General features: G+C 37.4%; 1 non-coding gene across 1 annotated transcript; it reads right to left on the reverse strand.

Moving 5' to 3' along the window:
• Nucleotides 1–5,467: 5,467 nt before the first annotated feature.
• On the reverse strand, nucleotides 5,468–5,575 carry LOC122151471. The gene has a single exon (XR_006164164.1). It is a non-coding gene; the product is annotated as a U6 spliceosomal RNA (small nuclear RNA).
• Between the last annotated feature and the right edge of the window lie 1,730 nt (nucleotides 5,576–7,305).

Consider the following 7,305-nt stretch of genomic DNA (forward strand, 5'->3'; position numbering starts at 1 on the left):
ACAGTGTTTCTTTGCTATTCATAAGGTTTTCCCTGGCCAATTCTTTGAGAAGTGGATGGCCTTCTCCTTCTTCCTAGTCTGTCTCAATCTGTAAACTGGGCTGATACCTGTGCACCATGTGCATCCCACTGGGTTTGCAACATCAGTGGCTCAGCCTCAAAACTCACATCAACACGTCACCACAGTAGGACAAACTGACAAACAAGTTTGTCTCTCTGTTGGAAATCTTTCGTACCATTCTTACCTGGGTCCACATGGCTGACTCCTCCTCTGTCCAGATTCCTAGGCCTTTTAATCCCCTTTCTCCTGTTCTGCTGCCCTGCTGCTTTGGGCGTGCCTGAGTTCCTCTCCTCACCTGGATCCCTGCAGCTGACTGCTCCTCTATCCAGGTTCCTGTCCTTTTTTTTTTTTCCTATGACTCTAGTATTATAAAATTTCAAGAAAGGTTTACTCAAAGAAATATTCTTAGACATTTACCAGGAATGGGAGGGGAGCAGGAGAAAGATCACTAACTAGATAATAAACCCAGTGTTGTTGAGTTGATTCTGACTCATAGTTTCCAAGGCTGTAGTCTTTACAGAAGTAGATTGCCTCACCCCCTCCCATAGAGAAGCTGGTAGGTTAGAACCGCCAGCCTTCTGGTTAGCAGTCAAGTGCCTTAGGCACCATGCTACCAGCCCCTCCTTGGAAGGAAAATGGGGCAATCTACTTTTGTAGTGATTCTGCCTCGGAAACCCAAGGAGTGGTTGCTATGAGTCGGGTCCGACTCCACGGCACATAACAACAATCCAATCACAATAAAAAGCTAAAATTAAAGAAACAAGTAAATATGTGATTGCTGCAAAAAACAAATAAGAAAAAAATCATCCAAAAGTTTTTCATCCCTACTCACATCCTCACTCACAGTCAAATCCACTCTCCAGAGTTCATCTGTTTTGTGCACTTGGTGTGTTGCTTTTCATGTCTCCCCTGAAAGCTTTTTAAATATGCATTTTCACAAACACTTACACACATGTACAGTGAAAAAAATGTTTTGATTTTCCTGGAATCCATATTTCTGGGTCCATGGAGTTGGAGTGAACCACCCAGGCCATTTGCCTTTTTGAACTTTGAGCCTTTAAGGAACTGTTTGCTTAAGGGCATCTTCAGGTCAACAACAGCCCAGTAAGCAGCTTAGCAGAGATCATTTTGCCTTAGTCTTGGGTTCTTTTTGAAAATTAACTATGTACAGCAACCTCTGAGAAGCAGGAACTCCAGGGTCTGACTAGAGGTTGTGTTTTAGGATGTATGGAGTGTCCTTGGTGATTCTACTTCTGAAGCAGAGGGACCCTGAAAACCCACTGGTGCTTGGATGTTATCATCCGAGAAATTAACAAAATAGTGATCTATATAATCCAATTCCACTGCCCCTTTTATGCAGCCCCTTCCAGGTGGTGCTGCCCAATTCAAATAATATAAACTCAGAATAAATATAATCTGGTATAATAATTCTTGGTATTTCTCAAAAAAATTTAGGTTTCGGACAATAGTTTATATTGTGTAGATGAAAGTACTAATTTTGTTACTTTTACATAACTCTTGTTGTTGTTAGGTTCCCTTGAGTCTGTTCTCACTCAATGACCCTATTTACTCAACAAAATGAAACACTGCCCTGTCCTGCACCATCCTCACAATCCTTACTATGCTTGACCTTATCATTGTAGTCACTGTATCAATCCATCTCATTGAATGTCTCCGCCTTCTTCACTGACCCTCTACTTTACCAAGCATGATATCCTTCTCCAGGGAATGGTCTCTTCTGACAACAATGACCAAAGTAGGTGAGATGAAGTCTGGCCATTCTCACTTCCAGGGAACATTCTAGTTGTATTTCTTCTAGAACAGATCTGTTCATTCTTCTGGCAGTCCATGGCATCTTCAGTATTCTTTGCCAAGAACACAATTTAAAGGCAACAACTCTTCTTCTGTCTTCCTTATTCATTGTCCATATGATCCAAAACTGAGATCATTCATTAGAAATGTCCTGCATCTTTTTGAATTCATGATATATGTTGAAAATCTTCCCATATCTTCCCATATCAAAGTTCCTTCCACCATTATCTTCTTGCAAGATGACAGCAGGAGCCTACTACTTGTTGTTCCTTCTCCCTAGTCACCAATATGATGTTTTAAAACACCGAGCAAGAGTACTTATTTACTCAAATCCTTCCAATACAATTAAAATAAAATTCAAACTCCTTACTGTGGCTTTATAGATAATCAGTGATCTGGCTTTATCCTTTCTTTGAATTTACCCCCTAACATCCACCCATACCTCTTACCCCATACCCTGTTCATTCCATTGTAAAACCTCTGGCCTTGTTTCTCCTACTTAAAGATTTCTTTTCCCACATTATTCCCAATGACTGGATTTCTCTTCTCTCACTTCACTCTGCTCTCAACTCAAATGCTCACAGTTCTGAAAGCCTTTATTGGGCTGTACCTTTCCATCTTTCTTCACCACTTAACCTCATTTTACTCTTTACACTATTTCCCATTAACTACAAATTCCCACTAACTGCACACATATCACTTATTGATTCACATATCTCTCTCACTTGTATGTCAGCTCTAAAAGGACATGAATCTTGTTTATCTTGTTCACTCTTGTATTATTCTTTTCAAATAATAAAGAATTATTTAAAAATGAATAAATAAAATTGGACCTCACCAGATGGAATGCATAGGAATCAAATAGACTACATATGTGGGAAGAGATGATGGAGAAGCTCAATTTCATCAGTCAGAACAAGGCCAGGGGCCCACTGTGGTATTGACCATCAATTGCTCATATGAAAGTTCATGTTGAAGATGAAGGAAATTAAAATAAATCCATAAGAGTCAAAGTACATAGTTGAGTACTTCCCACCTGAATTTAGAGATCATTGAAAGAATAGGCTTGACACATTGAACACCAATGACCAGAGACAAGATCAGTTGTGGGATGACATCAAGGGCATCATGCATGTAGAAAGCAAAAGGTCATTAAAAAGATAGGAAAGGAAGAGAAGAGCAAAATAGATGTTGAATGTAGAATAGCTAAAGCAAATGGAAAAATGATGAATAAAAGAGCTGAACAGAAGATTTCAATGGGTGGTTTGAGAAGACAATGTAAAGTATTAGAATTAATTGTACAAAGACCTGGAGTTAGAAAATCAAAGAAGAGGGATATGCTCAGCATTTCTCAAGCTGAAATAACTGAAGAAAAATCAAGCTTTGAGTTATGATATCGAAGGATTCTACGGGCAAAATATTGAACGATGCAAGGAGAATCAAAAGAGAATGGAAAGAATACACAGAGTCACTGTACCAAAAAAAAAAAAAATTGACATTGAACCATTTCAGGAGGTAGCATATGATCAAAAATCAATGTTTTTGAAAAAGTCCAAGCAGCATTGAAGGAATTGGCAAAAAAACAAACAACAACAACAACAACAACAACAAAAAACCACCAAGCCTTCACGAATCAGTGGAATACCAACTGAGATGTTTCAACACACAGAGGCATCACTGGAGGAACTCACTGGTTTATGATAAGAAATTTGGAAGACAACCACCTGACCAACTGACTGGAAGAGATCCATATTTGTGCCCATTCCAAAGAAAGGTGATACAATAGAATTTATCAGGCAATGTCATTAATATCACATGCAAGTAAAATGTTGCTGAAGAAAACTGAGAAATGATTGAAGCAGTACATCAACAGGGAACTGCCATAAATTCAATCCAGTTTCAGAAAATGACGTGGAATGAGGGATATCATTGCTGTGTCAGATGGCTCTTGACTGAAAGTAAAGAATACAAAAAGACATTTACCTATGTTTTATTGACTATGAAAGGTATCCAACTGTGTGGATCATAACAAATTATGGATGACATAATAAAGAACAGGAATTCCAGAACACTTAATTGTGCTCATAAGGAACCTGTACATAGTCAAGAGACAGCTGTTTTAACAGAACAAAGAAATATTGTGTTGTTTAAAATCAGGAAAGGTGTGTGTCTGGATTGTAATCTTTCACCCTGATTGGATTCTTATACAATCTGTGTGCTAAGAAAATAATGCAAAAAATTGGACTGTATGAAGAAGAACATGGTATCAGAATTAGAGGAAGACTCATTAACAACTTGTGATATGCAGATGACACCACCTTGCTTATTGAAAGTAAAGAAGACTTGAAGCATTTACTGATGAAGAGCAAATACTACACCCTTCAGTGTGAATTACATCTTGACATCAAGAAAACAGAAGTCCTTACAACTGGACCAATAAACATCACAACAATAAATGGAGAAAAGATTGAAGTTGTCACATATTTCATTTTACTTGTTTCTTCAGTCAATGCCAATGTCAAGAAGTCAAACAACATATTGCACTGGGAAAATCTGGTGAAAATGACCTCTCTAAACTGTAAAGAACAAAGATGTCACTTTGAAGACTAAGGTGAGCCTGACCCAAGCCATGGTATTTTTAATAGCCTTATATGCATTAGAGAAAGACCTCAGAAAAAAATTGATATATTTGAATTGTGGTGATGGCAATGAATATTGAATGTACCATCAACTGCTGGAAGAATGAGCAAATTGTCCTAGAGGAAGTGCAGCTGAATGCTCCCTAAAAGTGATAAAGCCCAGACTTATTCTCTCATACTTTGGTCATGTTGTCAGGAGGGACCAATCTCTAGAGAAGGACATCATGTGTCAGTGAAAAATGTGAAGACCCTCAACAAGGTGGCTGTAATAATGGGCTCAAGCATAGCAATAATTGTGAGGATGGCACAGAACCAGACAGTGTCTCATTCTGTTGTACATAGGGTCACTATGAGTCCAAACCAACTCAGAGTTACCTAACAAGAACAAGATTGCATCTGTTTGCACATTCGTGAGTGAAGGATTAGCTGATGACTCAGTCTCAATACTTATACTTGCTCTATAGACACATCTAGTGAATGTCTATACCTTACTTTATTGATTTTTCATCCATTCATTTTTCATGGTACCACAGTCAGTGCTGCAGTGAACATCAAGATAATGGTTACATTTGGAAGGATGAAAGGGATTGTTGCTTGAAATAAAGCATATGAAGGAGATTCTGTGGTGGCTTGCAAAGTTCTATTGTTTTATCTAGGTGGTTATTTAAGAGCCTTATTACAATTCATGAAGTTAAACTCAGTCAAATTCTTAGCATAGTTTTTTTTTGTACTCAGTCCAAAGTTATAATATGATGATATCAAAATGTAGCTGTACTGTCATTTTTAAAATTTATAAATATTTTATTTATATTTTACTTTCTGAACAGTTTCTAATTCTTTTCTTTTCTTTTTTTTTTCTTTTTGTTGTGATTTGGGTGAAAATTTACAGAGCAAATACACTTTCCATATAGCAGTTCAGATACACTTTGTCTCATGACATTGACCCCAATTTACCAAAAAATATGGAACGCTTCATGAATTTGCATGTCATCCTTGCACAGGGGCCATGCCTAATCTTCTCTGTATCATTCCGATTTTAGTATATGTGCTGCTGAAGCAAGCACTGTGCTGTCATTTGTTTTGTCTGTTTTTTGGTATTTGAGTTTTGTCTTACAGTAAAAATGCAAAAAATGAGTGAGCCAGAAAAAGGTAGAAACATGGCTTTTGAGTCAGATGTTGTTAGTTGTTATTTGCCGTCGAGTTAGCCCTGACTCATAGCGACCCCTCCTTGGGTTTCCGAGGCAGTATCACTACGGAAGTAGATTGCCCAACCTTCCTTCTGAGGAGTGGCTGGTGGGTTTGAACCGCCAGCCTTCTGGTTAGCAGTCAAGTGCCTTAGGCACTATGCTACCAGAGCTCCTTGAGTCAGATAGTTGGTTCTAATTCCAAACTCAGACCCATAGGAGGAAGACTCATCAACAACCTGTCAAATGCAGATGACACAACCTTGTTTGTTGAAAGTAAAGAAGAGTTGAAGCATTTACTGATGAAGAGCAAAGGCTACAGCCTTCAATATAGGCATGGAAAAGGAGGTTATTTCAAGGTACGCTTGTCCTCAGTTTACCTCTCCTCTGGCTTTAGTTGCTGCCATAAATCTTTTTATATTTCTTTAAAGTCACCATTCACCAAGTTACCTTCCTCTTAGGATTCTCTGTACTCGATTATTGAAACTGGAAATCAGAGAATCTAGAATTTCTAAGTCTGGTTGCTCATTATGAATGAAGAAAACAGTTAATGAGATCAAGGGAATTTGAGCCAGAAAGGACACTTCCAAATGAATAACAAAGCTCTACAGAAAGAAGTCCTGGCAGCCACTGCAGGGCATTCTCCACTGTATCTGCCCTGGTCTAATTTTCAATAATTTAAACAAAAATTTCATCTATCACTGATGTAATTCCACCTATATTTATTTATTCATTCCACTTAATCTGCTGGTCTGTCTTCCTTCTGAGTTCAACCCTGTATCTGAGGAAATAAATGATTCCCCTCTAGGTTCCTAGCTTTCAAACCTCCCAGCTTAAAAATTCTAGTACTAAGTGAAAGAACTGTTTGTTTTAAGTAGAAGCAAACAGACATTGATGAACTCTGAGCACAAATCCATTAAACACTTTCCAGTGAGTATTTAGGCAAATTATTTTACACCTAATGTTAAACAGTCTGATAGTACCTGTTTCTTAAAAGTAAAACTCATTATGTTTTTAATCAAACCAATCAAGGGAAAGGACCTGAGAATTTTAAATAAAGCCAGTGAAATACTTTGGGCACAAAGGGAGAATGCTTATCTACTAAAAGGACAAAATATACTGACCTTCAGCTAAACTCAAAGTCATAACATAGTTTTTGTACTTAGGCCAGAGTTATAATATGATGATACCAAAATGTAGCTGTTCTGTTTTGAGTAAAGTACTTTTTCCTCACTTTAAATGAATTCTCTTGACCTCTAAGATTTCAACTATTCTCATAATTCTTAGATAAATACTCACTTTATGAAACTATTTAAGACATGGTTTTAAAGATGTGATTTTTTTTTTCATTTCAGAACGTTTTTTGGGAAAAAATCCCTTGACATATACTTATTTTTCAATTTCATTTTGTAGGATTGTTTTTAGACCAGCAAAAGGATGCTAACCTAAGCCCAAACTCATGCCCTAGTTCCAAAGATGTAGTCTGTTATTACTTTTAAAGGAGAAAGCTGTTGGAACTAACCACTTCTTTCCAGTGTTTTTAAGTGGACAGAAAATGTAATTGAGCTTCTTGATGTTATTGTTATTTATTGATTTATATCCCATCCTTG

The sequence above is a fragment of the Orycteropus afer genome, unplaced genomic scaffold, assembly GCF_000298275.1.
Source record: "Orycteropus afer afer isolate SDZICR_OR568_19922 unplaced genomic scaffold, OryAfe1.0 scaffold00473, whole genome shotgun sequence".
NCBI lineage: Eukaryota > Metazoa > Chordata > Mammalia > Tubulidentata > Orycteropodidae > Orycteropus > Orycteropus afer.